This window comes from Lissotriton helveticus, chromosome 4_1 (assembly GCF_964261635.1).
Source record: "Lissotriton helveticus chromosome 4_1, aLisHel1.1, whole genome shotgun sequence".
In the NCBI taxonomy this organism is placed as follows: domain Eukaryota; kingdom Metazoa; phylum Chordata; class Amphibia; order Caudata; family Salamandridae; genus Lissotriton; species Lissotriton helveticus.
The window spans coordinates 1,559,954,995-1,559,967,436 of NC_136063.1; the positions used below are offsets into that span (position 1 = coordinate 1,559,954,995).

The window sequence follows — 12,442 nt, forward strand, 5'->3', positions numbered from 1 at the left end:
TGCGCCACTGTTCCGCCACCCATGGTGTGCTGCATTTACAATGCGGCGCAGCATGGGGCAAAAAAGGCACAGATGTGTGACGCATCTGTGCTGTAAAGGTGGCGCATTGCTGGAGTTGTATCGTAAGTGCGATGCAGCTCCAGCAAGGATCAGGGGTGCCCCATCTATACAATGCTGCGTCAAGACCTATGCCAGCTTCAAGCAGGTGCAGGGTTTTGAAGCAGCTTTCTCCTATCTGATTGTAAATGCGGCACACCATGGGTGGTAAAGCAGTGGTGCACATTAACTGGTGCATGCCTGGGGATGTGCCATTTAATATAAATCTGCACTTTAACATTTGAGTATGTGCAGGGGACACAGAGTCGTTGAGGCTTATCCAAGGTTAAGAACAGATGAGTCCTGTCCAGTGAAAAATTAGACATAGGCTTCACCTGCTCAGCATCGCTGGACATGGCTAAATAATAGCTGCAAAATGTTACTCTTGTTAAATAATTTTACTATTATAATCTGTGAGATTTGTCTCTTACTCTGCAACATCTCATTGTTGTTGTCTTTCTTTAAAGATAAAGACAACCTCAACATGAGCGACAATCTGCAATCAGTTGATTTTGACCTCATCATTGAACTTGTAATTGAAACATCAGTGGATGTTGATCCATTGGATGATTTAAATCCTGAGGATGAAGAAGAGCGTGATGAGGATGCAGATTTGTCCGAATTATATGATATAGGATGGGAAGATGACCTGCTTGAGCCTTTGGAATTATAAACATTTATTTTTAAAATTTATAATGAATAAAAAGTAAAAAGGTAAACCGTTTAATTTAAAAATAAAGACACCTTCAAAAACAGGTTATGTGTAGTGTCTTCAATAAAATATTAAAATATGCTCATAAAATTAGATCAGATTCACATATAAAATAGCATAGGTAACATAAATATAAATCTCATTTCTTTTCTGCTACTTCTGTATTGTAAATTTGCAAGGACTAAAAAATCTTCTATTTAAAATGTCAAGTAGTGTGTTATGTTTTTGATCACTATTACTGATTTACTGTTTGATAATATTTTTTTATTAACATTTTTATTATATTTTTCCTCAGATTCAACTATGCCTACAAAAATAAGAGAGATGAAGGCTGCAAAACGTCAAAGACAGCAGGAGAAAAAAAAAATGCAGCAGTCCTCTAACAAAAAGATTTCTCAAGCGATGAAGAAAGCACCGGGTAAGAGCTCTAAATATTTCATAAAAAATATTTCAAATAAAAAAAATATTAGTACAGAAAATGTTTCAATCCATAACAACACAAGTAAATCAAATGGAAAGAAAAGGACAAATGAAAATGTTACTGCTAGAGCAAGAGATAAATCTGTGCATGATAGTAGAAGGAAACAACAGTTTACGGAGATTCGTAAACGAATGTTCCGTAACAGGATAATTGGCAATTTGTTAAAAAATATTAAGAAAGGTCAACAGAAATTAGTTTTTTATAGGAGAAAAAAAAAAGTTGAGAAAGTTATTGATCAGGCTTTTGAAATTAAACGTAAGTTATTTATTTTGATAATCAATAGAATTAGGAAGCTAAACAAGGCAATTTTTGATTTCAAAAGAAATAGTAGATGGAAGAGAATAGTTAATCGTAGTAATTTTTGTGAAGTTTTTTCTGGAGAATGGATACATAGTTCAAGCTGTGAGGCATTTTTTAATGAAGAGAGTTATTTCCAGGATAATGATTTGGTGCATGCAGTTGACATCAGTGGTCGTGCTTATGAAGTGAAAGATGGTTGTCCAGTTGAAAAAGAAAAACTTGTGACAACAGAGGCAGAAGAGTTGTTAGGTAATGAGGTTTTAGGAAGACGTGCTAAGGGTCCTGTGTACACCTGGAAGTGTAGTAGTATTTGCAGTGTGCGACAGGATTCTATCAATTTGCTTTGTGATTTTGTACGGTCATTTAACAAGAAAAGTTTGAAGCAGAAAATGAGGTTGTTGCAAGAATTAGATCCTTGCAGAGTGAGAGAAGTGACAGGTTTGCATGGTCATTCACTGGCTTGTCTTTCCAGGAGAGTATGCCAGAGTGTTTTTCATCATTTCAGGATGCTAGCAGTGCATCATAACAAAGTGAGGAAGTTAGTTAGACTGTTGTATTATGCTAAGAGTCCAGCAATTATGCTGAAACAATTATGTGCTGCTCTTCTGCATGGTTCTGAAATAGATGTGAGGAATATATGTGAAGAAATTGAGTTTTGTTACTTTGGAAGTAAAGAGGAGAATGTTGAAATTGAGCAAGAAATAGAGGGTCATTTGGAAGATACTGTACATGTTTCCAGTACAGATAATTTCCAGAGGGAAATTGCGACGTTTGACATGAAATCAAGTGAGAGGCCTAATTTCACTTGTGTGTGTTGTCGACGCACTTATTATAAGAATCAGACTAAGTTAGTGGATTTATATGCAAAAAGTGAAAGGGAAAATAATAGTGAATGGAAGGATTTTGCAACATACTTGATGGTAGAAAATTGTTTTGATTTGGGATTGGATCAACGTGTGTGTACTTATTGTTGTAACAAATTAAAACAAAACCAGATGCCTGCTAGAGCAGTTCATAATAATCTGGAATTGGTTGAGATTCCTTCTGAATTGAAGGACTTAAATACTTATGAATCTATTTTGATTCAAAGTATCCATCCCTTTCAGGCTATTGTAAGAATGGAGCCAAAGACAGGGAAATTGCCTCCATCAGATTTACAGAGAGGATTAAAGGGAAGAGTTGTTTATTTGCCTCTAGATTTGAAGAAAAACATTAACACAATTGGAGTAGAAAAAGTGGAAGAGGAACCTCTGGTTATCTTAGTTAATGGGGTTCCGACAAAGAATAAGAAAATATGGCAAGATTTAGTAGATGTTAGGAAAGTTAAAAAGGCAACATTGTATTTGAAAAAAAATAATAAATACTATAAGAATGTATATGTTGAAGAAGAGGAAGTAAGTGAGGAAGAGGATAGCGATTTGTGTGCTGGTCAAATTGAGAAAGTAGAACTCTCTACTAGTGAGGAAATATATGAACATTATAGTGTTCATCCTTTGCATTCAAAGGAAGTCATGGGGAATGCTATTGAGTTGTTTCAAATGAAACAAGCCAAAGGGAGTCCCATTAGTGTTTGGGAGCAAAGTTTGGAAGCTCGGTGTTTCCCACAGCTTTTTCCAACAGGTCAGGGAGGAAGATATGATGAGCGACCTCATCAAATTCCTGCTTCTGAATACCGGACTTTGCGATTGTATGCAGGAGATGCTAGGTTTCGACAATGCATTCCATATTTGTTTCATCTCCTGTTTGAAAGCGATCTGTCTGGACTGTCATATGCAGTGAACCACATCTTGAAAAGTGGTATACACATGCAAAACATCTCGGCAAGTGATTTTATGGATAAAGTGAATGTCCAAGATAGTATTTTGGATTCTCACCTGATTAATCTCATGGCGTGTCAGCGTGGTACTAATGAGTACTGGTACCGTCGTCATGGTGATTTAAAATGTATGCTGAGGAACTTAGGTACTCCCACATGGTTCCTCACTCTGAGCTGTGCCGAGTATGGCTGGGAAGACTTACTTGAATTTCTACGAGAGGCAAATGCTAACGTAGAAAACATCGAATTCAAGACACCCGGAGAACTGTGCTCTTTGGATCCAGTCAATGTATGTAGGTACTTCAATCATAGATTTGAAGCTATGATGTCTTTCATCATGAATAAGAAGAATCCACCTCTTGGAGAGGTGTTGGATTTCTTCTGGAGAAAGGAGTACCAAGCAAGAGGTGCTCCTCATATACATATGTTGCTGTGGATCAAGGATGCACCTAAATTTGGAACGGATCCAGATGACTCAGTGATGAGTTTCATCCAACAGTATTCTACGTGTGCTGTTCCAAACGCAAAGGAGAAGAAAAGCCTAAGAGAAAAAGTTCTGCGTTTCCAAAGCCATCGATGTGGAAAGTACTGCCGTCGTAAATTCCGAAACAAGGACAAGTTCTACACTAAATGTCGTTTCGGCTATCCACGACCGGTGATTTCTAAAGGAAGAGTAAACAGTTTGATGTCTTCGCTGCGACACAATGTCATGAAGAAATCACCTAAAAACACTTACAATTTGAAGAGGAACGAAGAGTCCAAGTACATCAACGACTACAACCCGGTGATTTTGTCCATGTGGAATGCTAACATGGATATACAGTTTGTGGCTGATAACTGTATGGCTGTGGCTCGGTATGTGACGTCTTACATCACCAAAAAAGAGAAGACAGAATTGAAGGATATGTGGGAGGACATTTCCCATGAAAAGAGCCTCAGCAAGAAGTTGTACAGTTTCAGTCTGAAGATGTTGTCGCATCGAGAAATCGGAGCGTACGAATGTTCTGACCGGTTGTCTTCAGCAAGTCTCTATGCCAAGTCCAGGAGTATCGTTTGGGCGAGTCTTGGTCTTGCTGCAACGCGTAATCGAGTTCTGAAACCTGTGCGGGAAATTGAGTATTTGGCGGAAAAGGAGCCAAACAGTACCGACATTTTGAAGACCAACATGTTGGATACATATTATCCAAATCGAAGCAGTCACCTCGAGAATGTTTGTCTGTATGAGGTTCTGCAAAATTACATGTTCAAGAGGAACATCAAAGAAGATACTGAGAAAGGAGTGTATGCTGTAATAGGAAGTGAGGGATGTCTGGTGAAGCAAAGAAAATGCCACTTGATAAACCATCGAAAATTGAGTGGCGAATCTCCTGAAAAAAAGGAGTTTTTCTATTTAGCACTTTTGCAACTTTTCAAGCCTTGGCGTGCAGAAGAGGAACTGCTTGGAGATTTCCTCTGTTATGAAGACTCTTTCAATGCCGCCAAGGAGACCATAGAATGTCCTGCTTTTCCCAAATATGTAGAAATGTTGAATGCGGAAATTGAGCAGGAAGCAACAATTGCAGCCGAGATTGCCAGAGACAGTTCTCAGGACAGTCAGAGTTCTGCTTCATTGAGTCAGGATCCACTAGGAGGACCTCTTATTGAAAATGAAGCTGCCACTGCTATGAATGAGGTGGAAAGAGCCATGGCACATGCTCAAGAGGATGTGGTTAACTTAGAAGAGTTGGAAAGGCAACTCAACGTTGAGCAGAGGAAAATATATGACGAAGTTACCATGCAAATTGATCATGGATTAAGTCATGATAAGAAAGAGTGCTCATGTACGTCGTTGAAGCCTGTCCGACTGTACGTGAGTGGAGAAGCGGGAACTGGAAAAAGTTTCCTCATTAAAGCAATTTCATGCTATTTGCAGGAAAGGACAGAGTCATCGCTGTCTTGTGTTGTCACTGCTCCAACTGGACTGGCAGCACATAATATTAAAGGGATTACTTTACATCGTTTACTGATGCTGCCAGTGGAGCATGACAACAAATTAGAATATCACAAGCTATCTGGAGATGCTTGTTTTGAAGTTTCAAGAATCTTGAGGAAAATGAAACTTCTTATCATTGACGAAGTAAGCATGGTTTCCAATGTCATGCTTGCCTTTGTGCATTTGAGGATGCAAGAAGTTCTCAAAACAGAGTATGATGTGTTATTTGGTGGCAAACACATCATTGTTTTCGGAGATCTTCTGCAGCTGACACCAGTGAAAGGGCAACCTGTGTTCAAAATGCTCACGCATGAAGATACCAGGAAGTGCCTAGGCAGCATTGGCAACGTCAATATATGGTTAAACTTCAATTATGCTGAACTGCATGAAAATATGCGTCAGGCAAAGGATGAAGTTTACAAGACTATTCTACAAGATGTTAGAATTGGAAAAGTGACCGAGCATGGAAAAGAAGCTTTACATGCACGATTACTGTCAAATTTATATCCAGAACAAGATGTTGTGCCTGAGAATATTTTTCAGAAAATTACTGATAAGAAATCTGGAATATGTTTGATGCCAACTCTTGCAGAATGTGCCAAATTTAACAACAAAATGTTGCATTTAGAAAAGCAAGAGATTGTGAAAGTGGAAGCTATTGATAGAGTACAGCATATGGGATCAACAATTATTTTGTCTGAGAATCTGAAATCAAAATTGGATTCATTAGAGAAGACTATATCTAAAACTGCAGGTTTTGAAAAGACTCTGAATGTGTGCTTGAACTGCCGTATAATTTTAAGAAGGAATTTACATGTTGAAAGAGGTCTGGTAAATGGATCAATGGGTAATGTTGTTGATTTTGTGAAATACAGAAATAGAGATGGAATTGAATTTTTAAAAATTAAATTTGATGGCATTGAGGAAGTACAGCTAATTGCTCGTTGTTCTGCTAGATTTTTGCTTGTAAAAGACTTATATGTTCGCCGTAAGCAGTTCCCTGTTTGCTTGGCATATGCGGTGACAATTCATAAATCGCAAGGTTTAAGTGTAGACACTGCATTGGTGAATATTGGCAGTTCTGTGTTCAAGGAGGGTATGGCATATGTGGCATTGTCACGAGTTAGAACTTTATCGGGATTGTACTTGATTGAGTGTGATGTCAGAAACATTTGTGCAGATCTAGATTGTGTTAAGGAATACAATAGGTTAAGAAGAGAGTATGCGCCACATTTGCCTCAGTTTCCTTTGTTTGAGAAACGTCTGGTAGGCCGGAAACGAAGAAATGAGAACAATACTGGGGAGGTTGTAGCAAAAAGACAAAAAGTGAATGAACCTAAAATTACAAGCAGAAACAAAGAGGATTCTGTTGAAGATGTTGTTGGTTTTCAGTTTGAAAACAGTTCTGGTGTCAACTGCTATGCTAATGTAGTAATGAATGTTTTGTTTTCTCTAAAAAATGTAAAAGAAGAGATTGTGGTCAATTCTGATCAAAGATTTTGCAGTTTGTTGAATTCTGTGTTAGAGAAATGTAGCACAGATAGAACAAAAATAGAAAGTGTGTCTGAAATTCGAAACCTGTTAGACAGATGTTCAGGGCAAACACAATTCTCTCAAAATATTCAGCAAGATTGTCAGGAGTTTTTAATGTATATGCTTGATGTATTACATGCTGAAGGTGTAGATGTAGATCAGCTGTTTGGGCTTTCTTATCAATGGCAGCATGACTGCGAGAACTGTATGGTATCAAGTACTACTAGTGTAGACTCAGAAAGATTTATATATTTAACTTTGCCAGACAGTAAATCAGTCTCCTTTAATAAGCTAGTAAACGCTGCTAATCACAGCATGGAGTGTAGCCAATGTAAATCTGAAATGATGTCCACATTATTTATACGAAAATATGGCCAGTACGTCATTTTAATGTTCCAACGATGTAGGCCTGATGGAACAAAATTGACAACTTTAATAAAAAAATTTGTAGCTTCGCAGTTGTCAATATCAGGAAGGACTTTTGTAACTACAGCAATTATATATCATGACGGCCCTTCAATATCATCAGGACATTACACAGCTTATTTAAAGTCTAGAAATGGCTGGTCATTCTGCAATGATTCTGTTTTAATTTTCAAAAAAAAATTGCCGTATGACCTTAAAAACTCTTACCTGGTGTTTTTAAAACCAAAATTTTAGGAAAATAATCTCGGGATATGATCTGTGGAATTTCAAGAAGTTCTAATGGCTCCTACACAATTTGGCCTTGAGGATAAGTGTAGTTCAGAGACATAACTTCTAATCAAAGGATTGGACATTATGGAGATGTATGTGCACTTTAAATGAGTTCAGAAAAATTGTTTCTTTTCATAAGCTAATTGAAGCAGCCAATCAAAACATGGAGTAGAGGGAATGTAAGTCTGCAATGCTGTCTACTGTTTTACATTGCTTTGTGATTAAAAGTGATGTAGAGAATTAAATAATTGTAGTACTCATAGAGGTAGTGTAAGTCTGCTTCATATTAAGCAGTATCAGTGTCATAGGAAATGTAGAACATGACTGACCAAGAAGGGGAAGATATTATTATTCCAGGATTGTGAAAATGATCTTCAACATTTTAATTCTGAAAGTTGCGGAAATGCCAAATGATGGGATTGGCTTACAAGAAATCCAAGAGTTATAAATATCTCTGACTAGATTTGGCCTTGTGGAAAATAGTGGTAGAGAGCAAGAAGTCATTTATTGCATGTAACGTGTTTTTAAAAACGATGGAGCTTTTCTTTCAGAAAGTGGCGGGCTGAAAGTAATAACAGCACAAAAGAGTGTAAGCTGTTTATAGGACATCCTTGGACGTCATGGAAAGTAAGTTAACTTTAAGGAGTTCTGAATTTTATTTTCTGATGTTGTATGGGTTTTTTAAACACAATCATTTTGATTGTGTTTTTTTTTCCCCGCTGTTACATGATGAATACCTTCAAGTCACTGTTTTTAGTGAATTTTGATACATTCTGAGAACAGCAAAAATAAACCATTTAACATGTATAATTAATTCTGTACTGTTTGCATTTATGATGTATATGTAGAACTGTGTAGGAGGCATGGAGAAGGTGAGTTTTCTGTAAGTGTTAAATTTATTGTATGCAGTGCTGCACTTCTACGTAATCTTTCATATGCTGGACTACATCTGCACAATGAGATACCTAAGCAAAGGAAACACAAGTGATGTGATTGTGAAATGAGCAAAATAAATTGCACATATTTCAATTACATCACTTGAGTTTCCTATCATTACGAATCACATTGTGCAGATCAAGTTTAGGTCTGTCCAGGGAAACATAGGAGGTTTCTACTTTGTTGAAGAGTGCAGTGGACATGACTCACTTCATTAGTAGACTTTCACAGATATTATCTCCTCTGTACACTTCAACAAGTGTAAATCTCATCTTGAACTCTGAGTAGGCCTCACCTCAAACAAATCTCTGGATAGGAGACATGTTATTGGCATACTGAAGCGACACTTTTCTGAAACAAGAGCAATGCAAAAGATGCACCATGTTTTAAGATAGTCCTCACTTCATCTGCATCAAGATACTGTTAGTTTAAAATGTATATCTTTAGCATTGTGTAGAGGACCTGGAGAAGCAGAAGCTTCTGTCAGTGTCAAAGTTGTTGAAAAACTATTTGTCCTTCAATATTTTCCCTTGTCTTTTGTAATTTTTAAATACATATTTTAATTTTTTTTTAAATGTTGGTTCTCTCTTTCACAGATTGAAAGTATAGAAATAAAATGTGATTAATTTAACAGCAATTACAAGGTAAATAGTTGTACTCTTTTCGTTACATTTCTATCACATTCACCTACTATTAGATCCACTGCTTCACTTCTTTAATCCTCAGTTTCCTGCCTTTGCTACTTTCCTCATTCCTTTCTCTATTACCTATTTACTCAACTCCTTCCACTCTTTTTCTCAGTCCCTCTGTTCTCATAGTTTCTCAGTCTTGTTCACTCACTCCATCTCTATTACTCTTAGTGTCTGTGAATTACTTTCCCAACTTTTTTTTTTTGGGGACCGCTTCCTGGGAAGTTGCCCGGTTCGCAAACCAGCAGCGTTATGGCAGTCCACCATTTTGTGTTTCGTTCGAATCAAGATACAAGATGGAGGGCAAATAATGTTCAGAATAGGTAGAAGGGGGCATGGTAGATGTATCTTGACCCCCTTGGTTTTCTGAGGGTGGCTCAGGAGGACCATAGTTCTTCACTCTTGTTCACTCTCTCTGTTTCTATTAATGTCACTGTTTATGACTGATCAAAAAAATGTTTTTTAAAAAAGAACAGTAACTATAAGGGAAGGAAATAGACAGTTATGTTAAAAGAAAGACAGCTAAAGGGAGTAAACTAACGATACTGTTACCTACAATCCACTGCTGTTGATGTTACTGACCATGTCATGAATGATGTAATATGTGAAATCATCAACAGTGGATTGTAGGTAACAGTATCCTTATTTTACTCCCTAGAGCTGTCTTTCTTTTAACATAACTGTGTATTTCCTTCCCTTATAGTTACTGTTCTTTTTTAAAAAATATTTTTTTGGTTAGCTTCCGGTACGCGTACCGGGTAGCGCTCCGGGAGCGAACTAAGAGAAATACAGGTTGGCAGAGTTCCAAATTTTCTACTAATTTTTTTATAATGGGGAGTTAGTTCTGAAAAGAACTTTTTTTTTTATGTTTTTGTTGTTTTATATTTTTTTTAGTATTTTTTGAACATTTTTTTACTTTTTTTGTATTTTCTGAACGTTTTTAAAAATTTTTTGGTTTTTTTGGGGGGGGGGGAAACAAAAACGATCCATTATAAAGGGCTCAACAGGAGCAAAAAAAAAAAATGAATTTATTTTTTGGTGCGTTTTGTGCAAACATTAATATGATTTTGAATTGCTCGCAAAATCAAAGTGATGCTACTTTCTCTGTAGCAGATGAAAGCGCCACATTCCACGCACACTTGTTTTACGTGACCAAACAACATTTGGATGTTTGCAATCACCTCCCTCGCCTCTGGTCCCGACACCTCTGGAACCACCGATCTTCTTGCCATTTGGAGGGGATGTTGTTGTTGGTCACGTAGCTGGGCAGCACTATAGTTATTTGGGTGCCACCTACTCATATGCCGATGCATAGTATGATTCCCATAACTATATTTTTTATCGGTGCCCCTTGACAATCTGTCACCGCATATGCGGCAAAACACGTAACGAGCATTCACTTTCTTTTGCCCCTTAGGAATTCTGTAGAATTGCCAGATATAATTCTCCTGTCGATTGTACCTCCTGGGCTCCTCTGGCAAAAACTCATGCTCTTCCTCCTCTTCCTGTTCTTCCTCTTCTTGCAGAATTACTTCTGCAGGTGGTCCTCTCTTTCTTGGATTTGGTGGAGGTGGTGGGCTAGCACCAGCTGAAGCTACTAATGAAGCCATCACAAAGTCTCAATAAAGGGTCTTTCTCTCAGCAAGATGAAAGTCAGAGTGATGAAAGAAGGAGGGGTTTTCATCATTTGGGAAAAACAAAAGTTCTAAACCAATGACAAGTGTCCATTTTAGATCACATGACCTTGTATTACATCATTAGGAAACCAAAAGTGAAATGAACCAATGAAAAGTGTTATTATCGAGTCACATGACCTGCTATGTTTACATTACGCGGTCGGCGCCGCGCCGCGGATCGCTTCCGGTTCGCGTACCGGTGCGCTTCCGGGTACGCAAACGTAGCACGTAATATGACGTATTACGCGAGAACGCGAAACGTCATGCTGACGCGAAGCGTCACCATGTTGTTTTGTAACGCGAGAGGTGCGCAAAAGGAACGTTTACCAGTTCGCGTACCGGGTCGCGCCTCCGGATTGAGCTAACGGGAAGCTAACCGGTACGCGTACTGGGAGCGAAACAAAAAAAATACAAAAAAAATTGTATAAAAAACATGTAAAAAATATTTTTCTTTTTAAAGAATAATACATTGTAAAGGTTTTGATATTAGCTATTAAAAAACCAATGAAATTCACTGAAAAAACCATAGGTTATAGACCATATATAGTTAGGAATTAGCATTTACAAAACCTTGAAAATTCACTGAAAAAACCATAGGTTATAGACCATATATAGTTAGGAATTAGCATTTAAAAAACCTTATTTTACTCACACAAAACCATTGAAATTCCATATATAGTTAGTTGCACTAACTATGTATCGCGCACCCGCAATCCACTGCTGATGATGTCACATATTACATCATTCATGACATGGTCAGTGACATCACTGATGACATCACTGATGACATCTCAAATGACATCACTGATGACATCACTGATGACATCATCCAGTGACTGTGTGTTTCTGTAAAGTTTAAATATGTTTTAGATATTGAAGAATGAGTAGATGTATAACTGTCTGGACGAAGGATTTAGTAGGTGCATGACTGAATGTATGAGTGAGTGATTAAATGTGTCTCACTGAGTGCATGGGTTAGTGACTAAACTGTCTTAATTTGTGCATCATTATGTCTGTTGTTCTGTAAACTACTGCATGTGTTGATCAGTAGCTATATGATTAACTATATGGGTTATTGATTGATTGTCCAAGTATTTGTATGGGAGACTGAGTGTGTGTGTGGCTGGCTGGGAGGTGTGTGACTCTGTGCAGATCAATGTGTACTTGTATCAATGATTGTATAAGAAAGTAAGTATGTGTTACTATATGTTTGAAAATGTAAGGTGCTCTATGTTTAACTGTATAGACAAGAAAATGGAAGTGTGATTGATTCTTTACAGGACTGACTAGGTGTGTGAGTAACTCCATGGATGAGTGGCAGAGTGTGAGTGTCTGTATAGGTGTATGAGTGCATATGATAGTGTTGTAAAGATGAGTGATTGTATGTATGAATGATTGTATGGGTGAATGAGTGAATGTGTGTGTAGACGTAGGAATCAGTGAGTACGTATGTAGTAACTAGTATTGGTGTGTCAATGGTTTCAAAAATTATACTCTGTATTTAACACTGGGTGAAACAGAGGTTATATTAAAAT

The 12,442-nt window shown here is 37.5% G+C and overlaps 1 long non-coding RNA gene across 1 annotated transcript; it reads left to right on the forward strand.

The window, feature by feature from the left end:
• The first annotated feature begins 1,102 nt into the window (after nucleotides 1–1,102).
• On the forward strand, nucleotides 1,103–9,186 carry LOC144827598 (uncharacterized). The gene is made up of 3 exons (XR_013610259.1): nucleotides 1,103–1,226; nucleotides 8,158–8,233; nucleotides 9,139–9,186. It is a non-coding gene; the product is annotated as an uncharacterized LOC144827598 (long non-coding RNA).
• The last annotated feature ends 3,256 nt before the right edge of the window (nucleotides 9,187–12,442 follow it).